The sequence below is a fragment of the Acipenser ruthenus genome, chromosome 43, assembly GCF_902713425.1.
Source record: "Acipenser ruthenus chromosome 43, fAciRut3.2 maternal haplotype, whole genome shotgun sequence".
Classification (NCBI taxonomy): domain Eukaryota; kingdom Metazoa; phylum Chordata; class Actinopteri; order Acipenseriformes; family Acipenseridae; genus Acipenser; species Acipenser ruthenus.
In genome coordinates, this window is record NC_081231.1 from 3518479 (window position 1) to 3538320 (window position 19842).

The 19842-nt window shown below is 41.1% G+C and overlaps 26 non-coding genes across 26 annotated transcripts; all 26 read left to right on the plus strand.

The window, feature by feature from the left end:
* The first annotated feature begins 432 nt into the window (after positions 1-432).
* trnar-acg (transfer RNA arginine (anticodon ACG)) lies at positions 433-505 on the plus strand. Its single transcript has one exon. It is a non-coding gene; the product is annotated as a tRNA-Arg (tRNA).
* Positions 506-1070: 565 nt separating this feature from the next.
* Positions 1071-1143, plus strand: trnar-acg (transfer RNA arginine (anticodon ACG)). Its single transcript has one exon. It is a non-coding gene; the product is annotated as a tRNA-Arg (tRNA).
* Positions 1144-1708: 565 nt separating this feature from the next.
* On the plus strand, positions 1709-1781 carry trnar-acg (transfer RNA arginine (anticodon ACG)). Its single transcript has one exon. It is a non-coding gene; the product is annotated as a tRNA-Arg (tRNA).
* A 566-nt stretch (positions 1782-2347) lies between these two features.
* On the plus strand, positions 2348-2420 carry trnar-acg (transfer RNA arginine (anticodon ACG)). The gene has a single exon. It is a non-coding gene; the product is annotated as a tRNA-Arg (tRNA).
* Positions 2421-2985: 565 nt separating this feature from the next.
* Positions 2986-3058, plus strand: trnac-aca (transfer RNA cysteine (anticodon ACA)). Its single transcript has one exon. It is a non-coding gene; the product is annotated as a tRNA-Cys (tRNA).
* Positions 3059-4261: 1203 nt separating this feature from the next.
* On the plus strand, positions 4262-4334 carry trnar-acg (transfer RNA arginine (anticodon ACG)). The gene has a single exon. It is a non-coding gene; the product is annotated as a tRNA-Arg (tRNA).
* Positions 4335-4900: 566 nt separating this feature from the next.
* Positions 4901-4973, plus strand: trnar-acg (transfer RNA arginine (anticodon ACG)). The gene has a single exon. It is a non-coding gene; the product is annotated as a tRNA-Arg (tRNA).
* Positions 4974-6154: 1181 nt separating this feature from the next.
* On the plus strand, positions 6155-6227 carry trnar-acg (transfer RNA arginine (anticodon ACG)). Its single transcript has one exon. It is a non-coding gene; the product is annotated as a tRNA-Arg (tRNA).
* A 558-nt stretch (positions 6228-6785) lies between these two features.
* Positions 6786-6859, plus strand: trnar-acg (transfer RNA arginine (anticodon ACG)). Its single transcript has one exon. It is a non-coding gene; the product is annotated as a tRNA-Arg (tRNA).
* Positions 6860-7424: 565 nt separating this feature from the next.
* On the plus strand, positions 7425-7497 carry trnar-acg (transfer RNA arginine (anticodon ACG)). The gene has a single exon. It is a non-coding gene; the product is annotated as a tRNA-Arg (tRNA).
* A 565-nt stretch (positions 7498-8062) lies between these two features.
* On the plus strand, positions 8063-8135 carry trnar-acg (transfer RNA arginine (anticodon ACG)). Its single transcript has one exon. It is a non-coding gene; the product is annotated as a tRNA-Arg (tRNA).
* Positions 8136-9332: 1197 nt separating this feature from the next.
* trnar-acg (transfer RNA arginine (anticodon ACG)) lies at positions 9333-9405 on the plus strand. The gene has a single exon. It is a non-coding gene; the product is annotated as a tRNA-Arg (tRNA).
* A 565-nt stretch (positions 9406-9970) lies between these two features.
* On the plus strand, positions 9971-10043 carry trnal-aag (transfer RNA leucine (anticodon AAG)). Its single transcript has one exon. It is a non-coding gene; the product is annotated as a tRNA-Leu (tRNA).
* A 565-nt stretch (positions 10044-10608) lies between these two features.
* Positions 10609-10681, plus strand: trnar-acg (transfer RNA arginine (anticodon ACG)). Its single transcript has one exon. It is a non-coding gene; the product is annotated as a tRNA-Arg (tRNA).
* A 565-nt stretch (positions 10682-11246) lies between these two features.
* On the plus strand, positions 11247-11319 carry trnar-acg (transfer RNA arginine (anticodon ACG)). Its single transcript has one exon. It is a non-coding gene; the product is annotated as a tRNA-Arg (tRNA).
* Positions 11320-11883: 564 nt separating this feature from the next.
* trnar-acg (transfer RNA arginine (anticodon ACG)) lies at positions 11884-11956 on the plus strand. The gene has a single exon. It is a non-coding gene; the product is annotated as a tRNA-Arg (tRNA).
* A 565-nt stretch (positions 11957-12521) lies between these two features.
* trnar-acg (transfer RNA arginine (anticodon ACG)) lies at positions 12522-12594 on the plus strand. The gene has a single exon. It is a non-coding gene; the product is annotated as a tRNA-Arg (tRNA).
* A 565-nt stretch (positions 12595-13159) lies between these two features.
* Positions 13160-13232, plus strand: trnar-acg (transfer RNA arginine (anticodon ACG)). The gene has a single exon. It is a non-coding gene; the product is annotated as a tRNA-Arg (tRNA).
* A 565-nt stretch (positions 13233-13797) lies between these two features.
* On the plus strand, positions 13798-13870 carry trnar-acg (transfer RNA arginine (anticodon ACG)). The gene has a single exon. It is a non-coding gene; the product is annotated as a tRNA-Arg (tRNA).
* A 565-nt stretch (positions 13871-14435) lies between these two features.
* On the plus strand, positions 14436-14508 carry trnar-acg (transfer RNA arginine (anticodon ACG)). Its single transcript has one exon. It is a non-coding gene; the product is annotated as a tRNA-Arg (tRNA).
* Positions 14509-15073: 565 nt separating this feature from the next.
* Positions 15074-15146, plus strand: trnar-acg (transfer RNA arginine (anticodon ACG)). The gene has a single exon. It is a non-coding gene; the product is annotated as a tRNA-Arg (tRNA).
* A 565-nt stretch (positions 15147-15711) lies between these two features.
* Positions 15712-15784, plus strand: trnar-acg (transfer RNA arginine (anticodon ACG)). The gene has a single exon. It is a non-coding gene; the product is annotated as a tRNA-Arg (tRNA).
* A 565-nt stretch (positions 15785-16349) lies between these two features.
* Positions 16350-16422, plus strand: trnar-acg (transfer RNA arginine (anticodon ACG)). The gene has a single exon. It is a non-coding gene; the product is annotated as a tRNA-Arg (tRNA).
* A 565-nt stretch (positions 16423-16987) lies between these two features.
* trnar-acg (transfer RNA arginine (anticodon ACG)) lies at positions 16988-17060 on the plus strand. Its single transcript has one exon. It is a non-coding gene; the product is annotated as a tRNA-Arg (tRNA).
* A 1188-nt stretch (positions 17061-18248) lies between these two features.
* trnar-acg (transfer RNA arginine (anticodon ACG)) lies at positions 18249-18321 on the plus strand. The gene has a single exon. It is a non-coding gene; the product is annotated as a tRNA-Arg (tRNA).
* Positions 18322-19518: 1197 nt separating this feature from the next.
* Positions 19519-19591, plus strand: trnar-acg (transfer RNA arginine (anticodon ACG)). Its single transcript has one exon. It is a non-coding gene; the product is annotated as a tRNA-Arg (tRNA).
* Positions 19592-19842: the final 251 nt, after the last annotated feature.

Consider the following 19842-nt stretch of genomic DNA (forward strand, 5'->3'; position numbering starts at 1 on the left):
CCCGATACTTCTCACATGCTAAGCAAGAGCATTACCACTTGAACTAATTCCCCATGCTGGACAAGATAAGACATGGGAGCTGCACACACCTATTCAAAGAAATTTCACTTATTCTGATATGATGATGAAGTTTCGACAGCTGTTTTAGATTTCATTCCTTCTCTTTGTCCCTATCATTACCAGTAAAAACAGTGAAAGCATACAAACAGAAATTGTCATCAAACCAGAATTGAACCAGCAACATAAATGCCAGGAGTGCCATTATGATTACCCACTCTACCAGCTGAGATACCGATGGGTGGCTGAGTGAGTTTCTCGTTGATTACAATACACAGGCAACAAAAGGCTGGGAAGCTCAGGTGACACCAGTAGTATTTAGCTGCCCCCCATTAATTTTGCTGAGTGTGCATTAACAGTGCTTGTTGAGCACAGGGGCCAGTGGCGCAATGGATAACGCGTCTGACTACGAATCAGAAGATTGTAGGTTCGACTCCTACCTGGCTCGTGACTTTTGTTGCATGCATTTTGTCCCTCGGCTATTTGAATGAAATTCTTTTTCTCAAGTAACACTCCAATTTGATCATTTTCCAACATATTTCTTAAAGAAAAAGCATTCATTGGAGAATAAGAGCATGGAACCCGATACTTCTCACATGCTAAGCAAGAGCATTACCACTTGAACTAATTCCCCATGCTGGACAAGATAAGACATGGGAGCTGCTCACACCTATTCAAAGAAATTTCACTTATTCTGATATGATGATGAAGTTTCGACAGCTGTTTTAGATTTTATTCCTTCTCTTTGTCCCTATCATTACCAGTAAAAACAGTGAAAGCATACAAACAGAAATTGTCATCAAACCAGAATTGAACCAGCAACATAAATGCCAGGAGTGCCATTATGATTACCCACTCTACCAGCTGAGATACCGATGGGTGGCTGAGTGAGTTGCTCGTTGATTACAATACACAGGCAACAAAAGGCAGGGAAGCTCAGGTGACTGCAGTAGTATTTAGCTGCCCCCCATTAATTTTGCTGAGTGTGCATTAACAGTGCTTGTTGAGCACAGGGGCCAGTGGCGCAATGGATAACGCGTCTGACTACGAATCAGAAGATTGTAGGTTCGACTCCTACCTGGCTCGTGACTTTTGTTGCATGCATTTTGTCCCTCGGCTATTTGAATGAAATTCTTTTTCTCAAGTAACACTCCAATTTGATCATTTTCCAACATATTTCTTAAAGAAAAAGCATTCATTGGAGAATAAGAGCATGGAACCCGATACTTCTCACATGCTAAGCAAGAGCATTACCACTTGAACTAATTCCCCATGCTGGACAAGATAAGACATGGGAGCTGCACACACCTATTCAAAGAAATTTCACTTATTCTGATATGATGATGAAGTTTCGACAGCTGTTTTAGATTTCATTCCTTCTCTTTGTCCCTATCATTACCAGTAAAAACAGTGAAAGCATACAAACAGAAATTGTCATCAAACCAGAATTGAACCAGCAACATAAATGCCAGGAGTGCCATTATGATTACCCACTCTACCAGCTGAGATACCGATGGGTGGCTGAGTGAGTTTCTCGTTGATTACAATACACAGGCAACAAAAGGCTGGGAAGCTCAGGTGACACCAGTAGTATTTAGCTGCCCCCCATTAATTTTGCTGAGTGTGCATTAACAGTGCTTGTTGAGCACAGGGGCCAGTGGCGCAATGGATAACGCGTCTGACTACGAATCAGAAGATTGTAGGTTCGACTCCTACCTGGCTCGTGACTTTTGTTGCATGCATTTTGTCCCTCGGCTATTTGAATGAAATTCTTTTTCTCAAGTAACACTCCAATTTGATCATTTTCCAACATATTTCTTAAAGAAAAAGCATTCATTGGAGAATAAGAGCATGGAACCCGATACTTCTCACATGCTAAGCAAGAGCATTACCACTTGAACTAATTCCCCATGCTGGACAAGATAAGACATGGGAGCTGCTCACACCTATTCAAAGAAATTTCACTTATTCTGATATGATGATGAAGTTTCGACAGCTGTTTTAGATTTTATTCCTTCTCTTTGTCCCTATCATTACCAGTAAAAACAGTGAAAGCATACAAACAGAAATTGTCATCAAACCAGAATTGAACCAGCAACATAAATGCCAGGAGTGCCATTATGATTACCCACTCTACCAGCTGAGATACCGATGGGTGGCTGAGTGAGTTTCTCGTTGATTACAATACACAGGCAACAAAAGGCTGGGAAGCTCAGGTGACTGCAGTAGTATTTAGCTGCCCCCCCATTAATTTTGCTGAGTGTGCATTAACAGTGCTTGTTGAGCACAGGGGCCAGTGGCGCAATGGATAACGTGTCTGACTACGAATCAGAAGATTGTAGGTTCGACTCCTACCTGGCTCGTGACTTTTGTTGCATGCATTTTGTCCCTCGGCTATTTGAATGAAATTCTTTTTCTCAAGTAACACTCCAATTTGATCATTTTCCAACATATTTCTTAAAGAAAAAGCATTCATTGGAGAATAAGAGTATGGAACCCGATACTTCTCACATGCTAAGCAAGAGCATTACCACTTGAACTAATTCCCCATGCTGGACAAGATAAGACATGGGAGTTGCACACACCTATTCAAATAAATTTCACTTATTCTGATATGATGATGAAGTTTCGACAGCTGTTTGAGATTTCATTCCTTCTCTTTGTCCCTATCATTACCAGTAAAAACAGTGAAAGCATACAAACAGAAATTGTCATCAAACCAGAATTGAACCAGCAACATAAATGCCAGGAGTGCCATTATGATTACCCACTCTACCAGCTGAGATACCGATGGTTGGCTGAGTGAGTTTCTCGTTGATTACAATACACAGGCAACAAAAGGCTGGGAAGCTCAGGTGACTGCAGTAGTATTTAGCTGCCCCCCATTAATTTTGCTGAGTGTGCATTAACAGTGCTTGTTGAGCACAGGGGCCAGTGGCGCAATGGATAACACGTCTGACTACAAATCAGAAGATTGTAGGTTCGACTCCTACCTGGCTCGTGACTTTTGTTGCATGCATTTTGTCCCTCGGCTATTTGAATGAAATTCTTTTTCTCAAGTAACACTCCAATTTGATCATTTTCCAACATATTTCTTAAAGAAAAAGCATTCATTGGAGAATAAGAGCATGGAACCCAATACTTCTCACATGCTAAGCAAGAGCATTACCACTAGAACTAATTCCCCATGCTGGACAAGATAAGACATGGGAGCTGCACACAACTATTCAAACAAATTTCACTTATTCTGATATGATGATGAAGTTTCGACAGCTGTTTTAGATTTCATTCCTTCTCTTTGTCCCTATCATTACCAGTAAAAACAGTGAAAGCATACAAACAGAAATTGTAATCAAACCAGAATTGAACCAGCAACATAAATGCCAGGAGTGCCATTATGATTACCCACTCTACCAGCTGAGATACCGATGGGTGGCTGAGTGAGTTTCTCGTTGATTACAATACACAGGCAACAAAAGGCTGGGAAGCTCAGGTGACTGCAGTAGTATTTAGCTGCCCCCCATTAATTTTGCTGAGTGTGCATTAACACTGCTTGTTGAGCACAGGGGCCAATGGCGCAATGGATAACGCGTCAGACTACGAATCAGAAGATTGTAGGTTTGACTCCTACCTGGCTCGTGACTTTTGTTGCATGCATTTTGTCCCTCGGGTATTTGAATGAAATTCTTTTTCTCAAGTAACACTCCAATTTGATCATTTTCCAACATATTTCTTAAAGAAAAAGCATTCATTGGAGAATAAGAGCATGGAACCCGATACTTCTCACATGCTAAGCAAGAGCATTAGCACTTGAACTAATTCCCTATGCTGGACAAGATAAGACATGGGAGCTGCACACACCTATTCAAAGAACTTTCACTTATTCTGATATGATGATGAAGTTTTGACAGCTGTTTTAGATTTCATTCCTTCTCTTTGTCCCTATCATTACCAGTAAAAACAGTGAAAGCATACAAACAGAAATTGTCATCAAACCAGAATTGAACCAGCAACATAAATGCCAGGAGTGCCATTATGATTACCCACTCTACCAGCTGAGATACCGATGGATGGCTGAGTGAGTTTCTCGTTGATTACAATACACAGGCAACAAAAGGCTGGGAAGCTCAGGTGACTGCAGTAGTATTTAGCTGCCCCCCATTATTTTTGCTGAGTGTGCATTAACAGTGCTTGTTGAGCACAGGGGCCAGTGGCGCAATGGATAACGCGTCTGACTACGAATCAGAAGATTGTAGGTTCGACTCCTACCTGGCTCGTGACTTTTGTTGCATGCATTTTGTCCCTCGGCTATTTGAATGAAATTCTTTTTCTCAAGTAACACTCCAATTTGATCATTTTCCAACATATTTCTTAAAGAAAAAGCATTCATTGGAGAATTAGAGCATGGAGCCAGATACTTCTCACATGCTAAGCAAGAGCATTACCACTTGAACTAATTCCCCATGCTAGACAAGATAAGACATGGGAGCTGCACACACCTATTCAAAGAAATTTCACTTATTCTGATATGATGATGAAGTTTCGACAGCTGTTTTAGATTTCATTCCTTCTCTTTGTCCCTATCATTACCAGTAAAAACAGTGAAAGCATACAAACAGAAATTGTCATCAAACCAGAATTGAACCAGCAACATAAATGCCAGGAGTGCCATTATGATTACCCACTTTACCAGCTGAGATACCGATGGGTGGCTGAGTGAGTTTCTCGTTGATTACAACACACAGGCAACAAAAGGCTGGGAAGCTCAGGTGACTGCAGTAGTATTTAGCTGCCCCCCCATTCATTTTGCTGAGTGTGCATTAACAGTGCTTGTTGAGCACAGGAGCCAGTGGCGCAATGGATAACGCGTCTGACTACGAATCAGAAGATTGTAGGTTCGACTCCTACCTGGCTCGTGACTTTTTTTGCATGCATTTTGTCCCTCGGCTATTTGAATGAAATTCTTTTTCTCAAGTAACACTCCAATTTGATCATTTTCCTACATATTTCTTAAAGAAAAAGCATTCATTGGAGAATAAGAGCATGGAACCCGATACTTCTCACATGCTAAGCAAGAGCATTAGCACTTGAACTAATTCCCCATGCTGGACAAGATAAGACATGGGAGCTGCACACACCTATTCAAAGAAATTTCACTTATTCTGATATGATGATGAAGTTTTGACAGCTGTTTTAGATTTCATTCCTTCTCTTTGTCCCTATCATTACCAGTAAAAACAGTGAAAGCATACAAACAGAAATTGTCATCAAACCAGAATTGAACCAGCAACATAAATGCCAGGAGTGCCATTATGATTACTCACTCTACCAGCTGAGATACCGATGGGTGACTGAGTGAGTTTCTCGTTGATTACAATACACAGGCAACAAAAGGCTGGGAAGCTCAGGTGACTGCAGTAGTATTTAGCTGCCCCCCATTAATTTTTGCTGAGTGTGCATTAACAGTGCTTGTTGAGCACAGGGGCAAGTGGCGCAATGGATAACGCGTCTGACTACGAATCAGAAGATTGTCGGTTCGACTCCTACCTGGCTCGTGACTTTTGTTGCATGCATTTTGTCCCTCGGCTATTTGAATGAAATTCTTTTTCTCAAGTAACACTCCAATTTGATCATTTTCCAACATATTTCTTAAAGAAAAAGCATTCATTGGAGAATAAGAGCATGGAACCCGATACTTCTCACAAGCTAAGCAAGAGCATTACCACTTGAACTAATTCCCCATGCTGGGCAAGATAAGACATGGGAGTTGCACACACCTATTCAAAGAAATTTCACTTATTCTGATATGATGATGAAGTTTCGACAGCTGTTTTAGATTTCATTCCTTCTCTTTGTCCCTATCATTACCAGTAAAAACAGTGAAAGCATACAAACAGAAATTGTCATCAAACCAGAATTGATCCAGCAACATAAATGCCAGGAGTGCCATTATGATTACCCACTCTACCAGCTGAGATACCGATGGGTTGCTGAGTGAGTTTCTCGTTGATTACAATACACAGGCAACAAAAGGCTGGGAAGCTCAGGTGACTGTAGTAGTATTTAGCTGCCCCTTAACAGTGCTTGTTGAGCACAGGGGCCAGTGGCGCAATGGATAACGCGTCTGACTACGAATCAGAAGATTGTAGGTTCGACTCCTACCTGGCTCGTGACTTTTGTTGCATGCATTTTGTCCCTCGGCTATTTGAATGAAATTCTTTTTCTCAAGTAACACTCCAATTTGATCATTTTCCAACATATTTCTTAAAGAAAAAGCATTCATTGGAGAATAAGAGCATGGAGCCCGATACTTCTCACATGCTAAGCAAGAGCATTACCACTTGAACTAATTCCCCATGCTGGACAAGATAAGACATTGGAGCTGCACACACCTATTCAAAGAAATTTCACTTATTCTGATATGATGATGAAGTTTCGACAGCTGTTTTAGATTTCATTCCTTCTCTTTGTCCCTATCATTACCAGTAAAAACAGTGAAAGCATACAAACAGAAATTGTCATCAAACCAGAATTGAACCAGCAACATAAATGCCAGGAGTGCCATTATGATTACTCACTCTACCAGCTGAGATACCGATGGGTGACTGAGTGAGTTTCTCGTTGATTACAATACACAGGCAACAAAAGGCTGGGAAGCTCAGGTGACTGCAGTAGTATTTAGCTGCCCCCCATTAATTTTTGCTGAGTGTGCTTTAACAGTGCTTGTTGAGCCCAGTGGCGCAATGGATAACGCGTCTGACTACGAATCAGAAGATTGTAGGTTCGACTCCTACCTGGCTCGTGACTTTTGTTGCATGCATTTTGTCCCTCGGCTATTTGAATGAAATTCTTTTTCTCAAGTAACACTCCAATTTGATCATTTTCCAACATATTTCTTAAAGAAAAAGCATTCATTGGAGAATAAGAGCATGGAACCCGATACTTCTCACATGCTAAGCAAGAGCATTACCACTTGAACTAATTCCCCATGCTGGACAAGATAAGACATGGGAGCTGCACACACCTATTCAAAGAAATTTCACTTATTCTGATATGATGATGAAGTTTCGACAGCTGTTTTAGATTTCATTCCTTCTCTTTGTCCCTATCATTACCAGTAAAAACAGTGAAAGCATACAAACAGAAATTGTCATCAAACCAGAATTGAACCAGCAACATAAATGCCAGGAGAGCCATTATAATTACCCACTCTACCAGCTGAGATACAGATGGGTGGCTGAGTGAGTTTCTCGTTGATTACAATACACAGGCAACAAAAGGCTGGGAAGCTCAGGTGACACCAGTAGTATTTAGCTGCCCCCCATTACTTTTGCTGAGTGTGCATTAACAGTGCTTGTTGAGCACAGGGGCCAGTGGCGCAATGGATAACGCGTCTGACTACGAATCAGAAGATTGTAGGTTCGACTCCTACCTGGCTCGTGACTTTTGTTGCATGCATTTTGTCCCTCGGCTATTTGAATGAAATTCTTTTTCTCAAGTAACACTCCAATTTGATCATTTTCCAACATATTTCTTAAAGAAAAAGCATTCATTGGAGAATAAGAGCATGGAACCCGATACTTCTCACATGCTAAGCAAGAGCATTGCCACTTGAACTAATTCCCCATGCTAGACAAGATAAGACATGGGAGCTGCACACACCTATTCAAAGAAATTTCACTTATTCTGGTATGATGATGAAGTTTTGACAGCTGTTTTAGATTTCATTCCTTCTCTTTGTCTGTATCATTACCAGTAAAAACAGTGAAAGCATACAAACAGAAATTGTCATCAAACCAGAATTGAACCAGCAACATAAATGCCAGGAGTGCCATTATGATTACCCACTCTACCAGCTGAGATACCGATGGGTGGCTGAGTGAGTTTCTCGTTGATTACAATACACAGGCAACAAAAGGCTGGGAAGCTCAGGTGACTGCAGTAGTATTTAGCTGCCCCCCATTAATATTGCTGAGTGTGCATTAACAGTGCTTGTTGAGCACAGGGGCCAGTGGCGCAATGGATAACGCGTCTGACTACGAATCAGAAGATTGTAGGTTCGACTCCTACCTGGCTCGTGACTTTTGTTGCATGCATTTTGTCCCTCGGCTATTTGAATGAAATTCTTTTTCTCAAGTAACACTCCAATTTGATCATTTTCCAACATATTTCTTAAAGAAAAAGCATTCATTGGAGAATAAGAGCATGGAACCCGATACTTCTCACATGCTAAGCAAGAGCATTAGCACTTGAACTAATTCCCCATGCTGGACAAGATAAGACATGGGAGCTGCACACACCTATTCAAAGAAATTTCACTTATTCTGATATGATGATGAAGTTTTGACAGCTGTTTTAGATTTCATTCCTTCTCTTTGTCCCTATCATTACCAGTAAAAACAGTGAAAGCATACAAACAGAAATTGTCATCAAACCAGAATTGAACCAGCAACATAAATGCCAGGAGTGCCATTATGATTACTCACTCTACCAGCTGAGATACCGATGGGTGACTGAGTGAGTTTCTCGTTGATTACAATACACAGGCAACAAAAGGCTGGGAAGCTCAGGTGACTGCAGTAGTATTTAGCTGCCCCCCATTAATTTTTGCTGAGTGTGCTTTAACAGTGCTTGTTGAGCCCAGTTGCGCAATGGATAACGCGTCTGACTACGAATCAGAAGATTGTCGGTTCGACTACTGCCTGGCTCGTGTCTTTTGTTGCATGCATTTTGTCCCTCGGCTATTTGAATGAAATTCTTTTTCTCAAGTAACACTCCAATTTGATCATTTTCCAACATATTTCTTAAAGAAAAAGCATTCATTGGAGAATTAGAGCATGGAGCCAGATACTTCTCACATGCTAAGCAAGAGCATTGCCACTTGAACTAATTCCCCATGCTAGACAAGATAAGACATGGGAGCTGCACAAACCTATTCAAAGAAATTTCACTTATTCTGATATGATGATGAAGTTTCGACAGCTGTTTTAGATTTCATTCCTTCTCTTTGTCCCTATCATTACATGTAAAAACAGTGAAAGCATACAAACAGAAATTGTCATCAAACCAGAATTGAACCAGCAACATAAATGCCAGGAGTGCCGTTATAATTAAACACTCTACCAGCTGAGATACCGATGGGTGGCTGAGTGAGTTTCTCGTTGATTACAATACACAGGCAACAAAAGGCTGGGAAGCTCAGGTGACTGCAGTAGTATTTAGCTGCCCCCCATTAATTTTGCTGAGTGTGCATTAACAGTGCTTGTTGAGCACAGGGGCCAGTGGCGCAATGGATAACGCGACTGACTACGAATCAGAAGATTGTAGGTTCGACTCCTACCTGGCTCGTGACTTTTGTTGCATGCATTTTGTCCCTCGTCTATTTGAATGAAATTCTTTTTCTCAAGTAACACTCCAATTTGATCATTTTCCAACTGATTTCTTAAAGAAAAAGCATTCATTGGAGAATAAGAGCATGGAACCCGATACTTCTCATATGCTAAGCAAGAGCATTACCACTTGAACTAATTCCCCATGCTGGACAAGATAAGACATGGGAGCTGCACACACCTATTCAAAGAAATTTCACTTATTCTGATATGATGATGAAGTTTCGACAGCTGTTTTAGATTTCATTCCTTCTCTTTGTCCCTATCATTACCAGTAAAAACAGTGAAAGCATACAAACAGAAAATGTCATCAAACCAGAATTGAACCAGCAACATAAATGCCAGGAGTGCCATTATGATTACCCACGCTACCAGCTGAGATACCGATGGGTGGCTGAGTGAGTTTCTCGTTGATTACAATACACAGGCAACAAAAGGCTGGGAAGCTCAGTTGACTGCAGTAGTATTTAGCTGCCCCCCATTAATTTTGCTGAGTGTGCATTAACAGTGCTTGTTGAGCACAGGGGCCAGTGGCGCAATGGATAACGCGTCTGACTAAGAATCAGAAGATTGTAGGTTCGACTCCTACCTGGCTCGTGACTTTTGTTGCATGCATTTTGTCCCTCGGCTATTTGAATGAAATTCTTTTTCTCAAGTAACACTCCAATTTGATCATTTTCCAACCGATTTCTTAAAGAAAAAGCATTCATTGGAGAATAAGAGCATGGAACCCGATACTTCTCACATGCTAAGCAAGAGCATTACCACTTGAACTAATTCCCCATGCTGGACAAGATAAGACATGGGAGTTGCACACACCTATTCAAAGCACTTTCACTTATTCTGATATGATGATGAAGTTTCGACAGCTGTTTTAGATTTCATTCCTTCTCTTTGTCCTTATCATTACCAGTAAAAACAGTGAAAGCATACAAACAGAAATTGTCATCAAACCAGAATTGAACCAGCAACATAAATGCCAGGAGTGCCGTTATGATTATCCACTCTACCAGCTGATATACCGATGGGAGGCTGAGTGTGTTTCTCGTTGATTACAATACACAGGCAACAAAAGGCTGGGAAGCTCAGGTGACTGCAGTAGTATTTAGCTGCCCCCCATTAATTTTGCTGAGTGTGCATTAACAGTGCTTGTTGAGCACAGGGGCCAGTGGTGCAATGGATAACGCGTCTGACTACGAATCAGAAGATTGTAGGTTCGACTCCTACCTGGCTCGTGACTTTTGTTGCATGCATTTTGTCCCTCGGCTATTTGAATGAAATTCTTTTTCTCAAGTAACACTCCAATTTGATCATTTTCCAACCGATTTCTTAAAGAAAAAGCATTCATTGGAGAATAAGAGCATGGAACCCGATACTTCTCACATGCTAAGCAAGAGCATTACCACTTATACTAATTCCCCATGCTGGACAAGATAAGACATGGGAGTTGCACACACCTATTCAAAGCACTTTCACTTATTCTGATTTGATGATGAAGTTTCGACAGCTGTTTTAGATTCCATTCCTTCTCTTTGTCCTTATCATTACATGTAAAAACAGTGAAAGCATACAAACACAAATTGTCATCAAACCAGAATTGAACCAGCAACATAAATGCCAGGAGTGCCGTTATGATTATCCACTCTACCAGCTGATATACCGATGGGAGGCTGAGTGTGTTTCTCGTTGATTACAATACACAGGCAACAGAAGGCTGGGAAGCTCAGGTGACTGCAGTAGTATTTAGCTGCCCCCCATTAATTTTGCTGAGTGTGCATTAACAGTGCATGTTGAGCACAGGGGCCAGTGGCGCAATAGATAACGCGTCTGACTACGAATCAGAAGATTGTAGGTTCGACTCCTACCTGGCTCGTGACTTTTGTTGCATGCATTTTGTCCCTCGGCTATTTGAATGAAATTATTTTTCTCAAGTAACACTCCAATTTGATCATTTTCCAACATATTTCTTAAAGAAAAAGCATTCATTGGAGAATAAGAGCATGGAACCCGATACTTCTCACATGCTAAGCAAGAGCATTACCACTTGAACTAATTCCCCATGCTGGGCAAGATAAGACAAGGGAGTTGCACACACCTATTCAAAGAAATTTCACTTATTCTGATATGATGATGATGTTTCGACAGCTGTTTTAGATTTCATTCCTTCTCTTTGTCCCTATCATTACCAGTAAAAACAGTGAAAGCATACAAACAGAAATTGTCATCAAACCAGAAATGAACCAGCAACATAAATGCAGGAGTGCCATTATGATTACCCACTCTACCAGCTGAGATACCGATGGGTGGCTGAGTGAGTTTCTCGTTGATTACAATACACAGGCAACAAAAGGCTGGGAAGCTCAGGTGACTGCAGTAGTATTTAGCTGCCCCCCATTATTTTTGCTGAGTGTGCATTAACAGTGCTTGTTGAGCACAGGGGCCAGTGGCGCAATGGATAACGCGTCTGACTACGAATCAGAAGATTGTAGGTTCGACTCCTACCTGGCTCGTGACTTTTGTTGCATGCATTTTGTCCCTCAGCTATTTGAATGAAATTCTTTTTCTCAAGTAACACTCCAATTTGATCATTTTCCAACATATTTCTTAAAGAAAAAGCATTCATTGGAGAATAAGAGCATGGAACCCGATACTTCTCACATGCTAAGCAAGAGCATTACCACTTGAACTAATTCCCCATGCTAGACAAGATAAGACATGGGAGCTGCACACACCTATTCAAAGAAATTTCACTTATTCTGATATGATGATGAAGTTTCGACAGCTGTTTTAGATTTCATTCCTTCTCTTTGTCCCTATCATTACCAGTAAAAACAGTGAAAGCATACAAACAGAAATTGTCATCAAACCAGAATTGAACCAGCAACATAAATGCCAGAAGTGCCATTATGATTACCCACTCTACCAGCTGAGATACCGATGGGTGGCTGAGTGAGTTTCTCGTTGATTACAATACACAGGCAACAAAAGGCTGGGAAGCTCAGGTGACTGCAGTAGTATTTAGCTGCCCCCCATTAATTTTGCTGAGTGTGCATTAACAGTGCTTGTTGAGCACAGGGGCCAGTGGCGCAATGGATAACGCGTCTGACTACGAATCAGAAGATTGTAGGTTCGACTCCTACCTGGCTCGTGACTTTTGTTGCATGCATTTTGTCCCTCGGCTATTTGAATGAAATTCTTTTTCTCAAGTAACACTCCAATTTGATCATTTTCCAACATATTTCTTAAAGAAAAAGCATTCATTGGAGAATAAGAGCATGGAACCCGATACTTCTCACATGCTAAGCAAGAGCATTACCACTTGAACTAATTCCCCATGCTGGACAAGATAAGACAATGGAGCTGCTCACACCTATTCAAAGAACTTTCACTTATTCTGATTTGATGATGAAGTTTCGACAGCTGTTTTAGATTTCATTCCTTCTCTTTGTCCCTATCATTACCAGTAAAAACAGTGAAAGCATACAAACAGAAATTGTCATCAAACCAGAATTGAACCAGCAACATAAATGCCAGGAGTGCCATTATGATTACCCACTCTACCAGCTGAGATACCGATGGGTGGCTGAGTGAGTTTCTCGTTGATTACAATACACAGGCAACAAAAGGCTGGGAAGCTCAGGTGACTGCAGTAGTATTTAGCTGCCCCCCATTAATTTTGCTGAGTGTGCATTAACAGTGCTTGTTGAGCACAGGGGCCAGTGGCGCAATGGATAACGCGTCTGACTACGAATCAGAAGATTGTAGGTTCGACTCCTACCTGGCTCGTGACTTTTGTTGCATGCATTTTGTCCCTCGGCTATTTGAATGAAATTCTTTTTCTCAAGTAACACTCCAATTTGATCATTTTCCAACATATTTCTTAAAGAAAAAGCATTCATTGGAGAATAAGAGCATGGAACCCGATACTTCTCACATGCTAAGCAAGAGCATTACCACTTGAACTAATTCCCCATGCTGGGCAAGATAAGACAAGGGAGTTGCACACACCTATTCAAAGAAATTTCACTTATTCTGATTTGATGATGATGTTTCGACAGCTGTTTTAGATTTCATTCCTTCTCTTTGTCCCTATCATTACCAGTAAAAACAGTGAAAGCATACAAACAGAAATTGTCATCAAACCAGAATTGAACCAGCAACATAAATGCCAGAAGTGCCATTATGATTACCCACTCTACCAGCTGAGATACCGATGGGTGGCTGAGTGAGTTTCTCGTTGATTACAATACACAGGCAACAAAAGGCTGGGAAGCTCAGGTGACTGCAGTAGTATTTAGCTGCCCCCCATTAATTTTGCTGAGTGTGCATTAACAGTGCTTGTTGAGCACAGGGGCCAGTGGCGCAATGGATAACGCGTCTGACTACGAATCAGAAGATTGTAGGTTCGACTCCTACCTGGCTCGTGACTTTTGTTGCATGCATTTTGTCCCTCGGCTATTTGAATGAAATTCTTTTTCTCAAGTAACACTCCAATTTGATCATTTTCCAACATATTTCTTAAAGAAAAAGCATTCATTGGAGAATAAGAGCATGGAACCCGATACTTCTCACATGCTAAGCAAGAGCATTACCACTTGAACTAATTCCCCATGCTGGACAAGATAAGACAATGGAGCTGCTCACACCTATTCAAAGAACTTTCACTTATTCTGATTTGATGATGAAGTTTCGACAGCTGTTTTAGATTTCATTCCTTCTCTTTGTCCCTATCATTACCAGTAAAAACAGTGAAAGCATACAAACAGAAATTGTCATCAAACCAGAATTGAACCAGCAACATAAATGCCAGGAGTGCCATTATGATTACCCACTCTACCAGCTGAGATACCGATGGGTGGCTGAGTGAGTTTCTCGTTGATTACAATACACAGGCAACAAAAGGCTGGGAAGCTCAGGTGACTGCAGTAGTATTTAGCTGCCCCCCATTAATTTTGCTGAGTGTGCATTAACAGTGCTTGTTGAGCACAGGGGCCAGTGGCGCAATGGATAACGCGTCTGACTACGAATCAGAAGATTGTAGGTTCGACTCCTACCTGGCTCGTGACTTTTGTTGCATGCATTTTGTCCCTCGGCTATTTGAATGAAATTCTTTTTCTCAAGTAACACTCCAATTTGATCATTTTCCAACATATTTCTTAAAGAAAAAGCATTCATTGGAGAATAAGAGCATGGAACCCGATACTTCTCACATGCTAAGCAAGAGCATTACCACTTGAACTAATTCCCCATGCTGGGCAAGATAAGACAAGGGAGTTGCACACACCTATTCAAAGAAATTTCACTTATTCTGATTTGATGATGATGTTTCGACAGCTGTTTTAGATTTCATTCCTTCTCTTTGTCCCTATCATTACCAGTAAAAACAGTGAAAGCATACAAACAGAAATTGTCATCAAACCAGAATTGAACCAGCAACATAAATGCCAGGAGTGCCATTATGATTACCCACTCTACCAGCTGAGATACCGATGGGTGGCTGAGTGAGTTTCTCGTTGATTACAATACACAGGCAACAAAAGGCTGGGAAGCTCAGGTGACTGCAGTAGTATTTAGCTGCCCCCCATTAATTTTGCTGAGTGTGCATTAACAGTGCTTGTTGAGCACAGGGGCCAGTGGCGCAATGGATAACGCGTCTGACTACGAATCAGAAGATTGTAGGTTCGACTCCTACCTGGCTCGTGACTTTTGTTGCATGCATTTTGTCCCTCGGCTATTTGAATGAAATTCTTTTTCTCAAGTAACACTCCAATTTGATCATTTTCCAACATATTTCTTAAAGAAAAAGCATTCATTGGAGAATAAGAGCATGGAGCCCGATACTTCTCACATGCTAAGCAAGAGCATTACCACTTGAACTAATTCCCCATGCTGGACAAGATAAGACATTGGAGCTGCACACACCTATTTATAGAAATTTCACTTATTCTGATATGATGATGAAGTTTCGACAGCTGTTTTAGATTTCATTCCTTCTCTTTGTCCCTATCATTACCAGTAAAAACAGTGAAAGCATACAAACAGAAATTGTCATCAAACCAGAATTGAACCAGCAACATAAATGCCAGGAGTGCCATTATGATTACCCACTCTACCAGCTGAGATACCGATGGGTGGCTGAGTGAGTTTCTCGTTGATTACAATACACAGGCAACAAAAGGCTGGGAAGCTCAGGTGACTGCAGTAGTATTTAGCTGCCCCCCATTATTTTTGCTGAGTGTGCATTAACAGTGCTTGTTGAGCACAGGGGCCAGTGGCGCAATGGATAACGCGTCTGACTACGAATCAGAAGATTGTAGGTTCGACTCCTACCTGGCTCGTGACTTTTTTTGCATGCATTTTGTCCCTCGGCTATTTCAATGAAATTCTTTTTCTCAAGTAACACTCCAATTTGATCATTTTCCAACATATTTCTTAAAGAAAAAGCATTCATTGGAGAATAAGAGCATGGAACCCGATACTTCTCACATGCTAAGCAAGAGCATTACCACTTGAACTAATTCCCCATGCTGGGCAAGATAAGACATTGGAGCTGCACACACCTATTCAAAGAAATTTCACTTATTCTGATATGATGATGAAGTTTCGAAAGCTGTTTTAGATTTCATTCCTTCTCTTTGTCCCTATCATTACCAGTAAAAACAGTGAAAGCATACAAACAGAAATTGTCATCAAACCAGAATTGAACCAGCAACATAAATGCCAGGAGTGCCATTATGATTACCCACTCTACCAGCTGAGATACCGATGGGTGGCTGAGTGAGTTTCTCGTTGATTACAATACACAGGCAACAAAAGGCTGGGAAGCTCAGGTGACTGCAGTAGTATTTAGCTGCCCCCCATTAATTTTGCTGAGTGTGCATTAACAGTGCTTGTTGAGCACAGGGGCCAGTGGCGCAATGGCTAACGCGTCTGATTACGAATCAGAAGATTGTAGGTTCGACTCCTACCTGGCTCGTGACTTTTGTTGCATGCATTTTGTCCCTCGGCTATTTGAATGAAATTCTTTTTCTCAAGTAACACTCCAATTTGATCATTTTCCAACATATTTCTTAAAGAAAAAGCATTCATTGGAGTATTAGAGCATGGAGCCAGATACTTCTCACATGCTAAGCAAGAGCATTGCCACTTGAACTAATTCCCCATGCTAGACAAGATAAGACATGGGAGCTGCACACACCTATTCAAAGAAATTTCACTTATTCTGATATGATGATGAAGTTTCGACAGCTGTTTTAGATTTCATTCCTTCTCTTTGTCCCTATCATTACCAGTAAAAACAGTGAAAGCATACAAACAGAAATTGTCATCAAACCAGAATTGAACCAGCAACATAAATGCCAAGAGTGCCATTATGATTACCCACTCTACCAGCTGACATACCGATGGGTGGCTGAGTGAGTTTCTCGTTGATTACAATACACAGGCAACAAAAGGCTGGGCAGCTCAGGTGACTGCAGTAGTATTTAGCTGCCCCCCATTAATTTTGCTGAGTGTGCATTAACAGTGCTTGTTGAGCACAGGGGCCAGTGGCGCAATGGATAACGCGTCTGATTACGAATCAGAAGATTGTAGGTTCGACTCCTTCCTGGCTCGTGACTTTTGTTGCATGCATTTTGTCCCTCGGCTATTTGAATGAAATTCTTTTTCTCAAGTAACACTCCAATTTGAACATTTTCCAACATATTTCTTAAAGAAAAAGCATTCATTGGAGTATTAGAGCATGGAGCCAGATACTTCTCACATGCTAAGCAAGAGCATTGCCACTTGAACTAATTCCCCATGCTAGACAAGATAAGACATGGGAGCTGCACACACCTATTCAAAGAAATTTCACTTATTCTGATATGATGATGAAGTTTCGACAGCTGTTTTAGATTTCATTCCTTCTCTTTGTCCCTATCATTACCAGTAAAAACAGTGAAAGCATACAAACAGAAATTGTCATCAAACCAGAATTGAACCAGCAACATAAATGCCAGGAGTGCCATTATGATTACCCACTCTACCAGCTGACATACCGATGGGTGGCTGAGTGAGTTTCTCGTTGATTACAATACACAGGCAACAAAAGGCTGGGAAGCTCAGGTGACTGCAGTAGTATTTAGCTGCCCCCCATTAATTTTTGCTGAGTGTGCTTTAACAGTGCTTGTTGAGCCCAGTGGCGCAATGGATAACGCGTCTGACTACGAATCAGAAGATTGTCGGTTCGACTCCTACCTGGCTCGTGACTTTTGTTGCATGCATTTTGTCCCTCGGCTATTTCAATGAAATTCTTTTTCTCAAGTAACACTCCAATTTGATCATTTTCCAACATATTTCTTAAAGAAAAAGCATTCATTGGAGAATAAGAGCATGGAGCCCGATACTTCTCACATGCTAAGCAAGAGCATTACCACTTGAACTAATTCCCCATGCTGGACAAGATAAGACATTGGAGCTGCACACACCTATTCAAAGAAATTTCACTTATTCTGATATGATGATGAAGTTTCGACAGCTGTTTTAGATTTCATTCCTTCTCTTTGTCTCTATCATTACCAGTAAAAACATACAAACAGAAATTGTCATCAAACCAGAATTGAACCAGCAACATAAATGCCAGGAGTGCCATTATGATTACCCACTCTACCAGCTGAGATACCGATGGGTGGCTGAGTGAGTTTCTCGTTGATTACAATACACAGGCAACAAAAGGCTGGGAAGCTCAGGTGACTGCAGTAGTATTTAGCTGCCCCCCATTAATTTTGCTGAGTGTGCATTAACAGTGCTTGTTGAGCACAGGGGCCAGTGGCGCAATGGATAACGCGTCTGACTACGAATCAGAAGATTGTAGGTTCGACTCCTACCTGGCTCGTGACTTTTGTTGCATGCATTTTGTCCCTCGGCTATTTGAATGAAATTCTTTTTCTCAAGTAACACTCCAATTTGATCATTTTCCAACATATTTCTTAAAGAAAAAGCATTCATTGGAGAATTAGAGCATGGAGCCAGATACTTCTCACATGCTAAGCAAGAGCATTACCACTTGAACTAATTCCCCATGCTGGACAAGATAAGACATTGGAGCTGCACACACCTATTCAAAGAAATTTCACTTATTCTGATATGATGATGAAGTTTCGACAGCTGTTTTAGATTTCATTCCTTCTCTTTGTCCCTATCATTACCAGTAAAAACAGTGAAAGCATACAAACAGAAATTGTCATCAAACCAGAATTGAACCAGCAACATAAATGCCAGGAGTGCCATTATGATTACCCACTCTACCAGCTGAGATACCGATGGGTGGCTGAGTGAGTTTCTCGTTGATTACAATACACAGGCAACAAAAGGCTGGGAAGCTCAGGTGACTGCAGTAGTATTTAGCTGCCCCCCATTAATTTTTGCTGAGTGTGCTTTAACAGTGCTTGTTGAGCCCAGTGGCGCAATGGATAACGCGTCTGACTACGAATCAGAAGATTGTCGGTTCGACTCCTACCTGGCTCGTGTCTTTTGTTGCATGCATTTTGTCCCTCGGCTATTTCAATGAAATTCTTTTTCTCAAGTAACACTCCAATTTGATCATTTTCCAACATATTTCTTAAAGAAAAAGCATTCATTGGAGAATAAGAGCATGGAGCCCGATACTTCTCACATGCTAAGCAAGAGCATTACCACTTGAACTAATTCCCCATGCTGGACAAGATAAGACATTGGAGCTGCACACACCTATTCAAAGAAATTTCACTTATTCTGATATGATGATGAAGTTTCGACAGCTGTTTTAGATTTCATTCCTTCTCTTTGTCCCTATCATTACCAGTAAAAACAGTGAAAGCATACAAACAGAAATTGTCATCAAACCAGAATTGAACCAGCAACATAAATGCCAGGAGTGCCATTATGATTACCCACTCTACCAGCTGAGATACCGATGGGTGGCTGAGTGAGTTTCTCGTTGATTACAATACACAGGCAACAAAAGGCTGGGAAGCTCAGGTGACTGCAGTAGTATTTAGCTGCCCCCCATTAATTTTGCTGAGTGTGCATTAACAGTGCTTGTTGAGCACAGGGGCCAGTGGCGCAATGGATAACGCGTCTGACTACGAATCAGAAGATTGTAGGTTCGACTCCTACCTGGCTCGTGACTTTTGTTGCATGCATTTTGTCCCTCGGCTATTTGAATGAAATTCTTTTTCTCAAGTAACACTCCAATTTGATCATTTTCCAACATATTTCTTAAAGAAAAAGCATTCATTGGAGAATTAGAGCATGGAGCCAGATACTTCTCACATGCTAAGCAAGAGCATTACCACTTGAACTAATTCCCCATGCTGGACAAGATAAGAAATTGGAGCTGCACACACCTATTCAAAGAAATTTCACTTATTCTGAT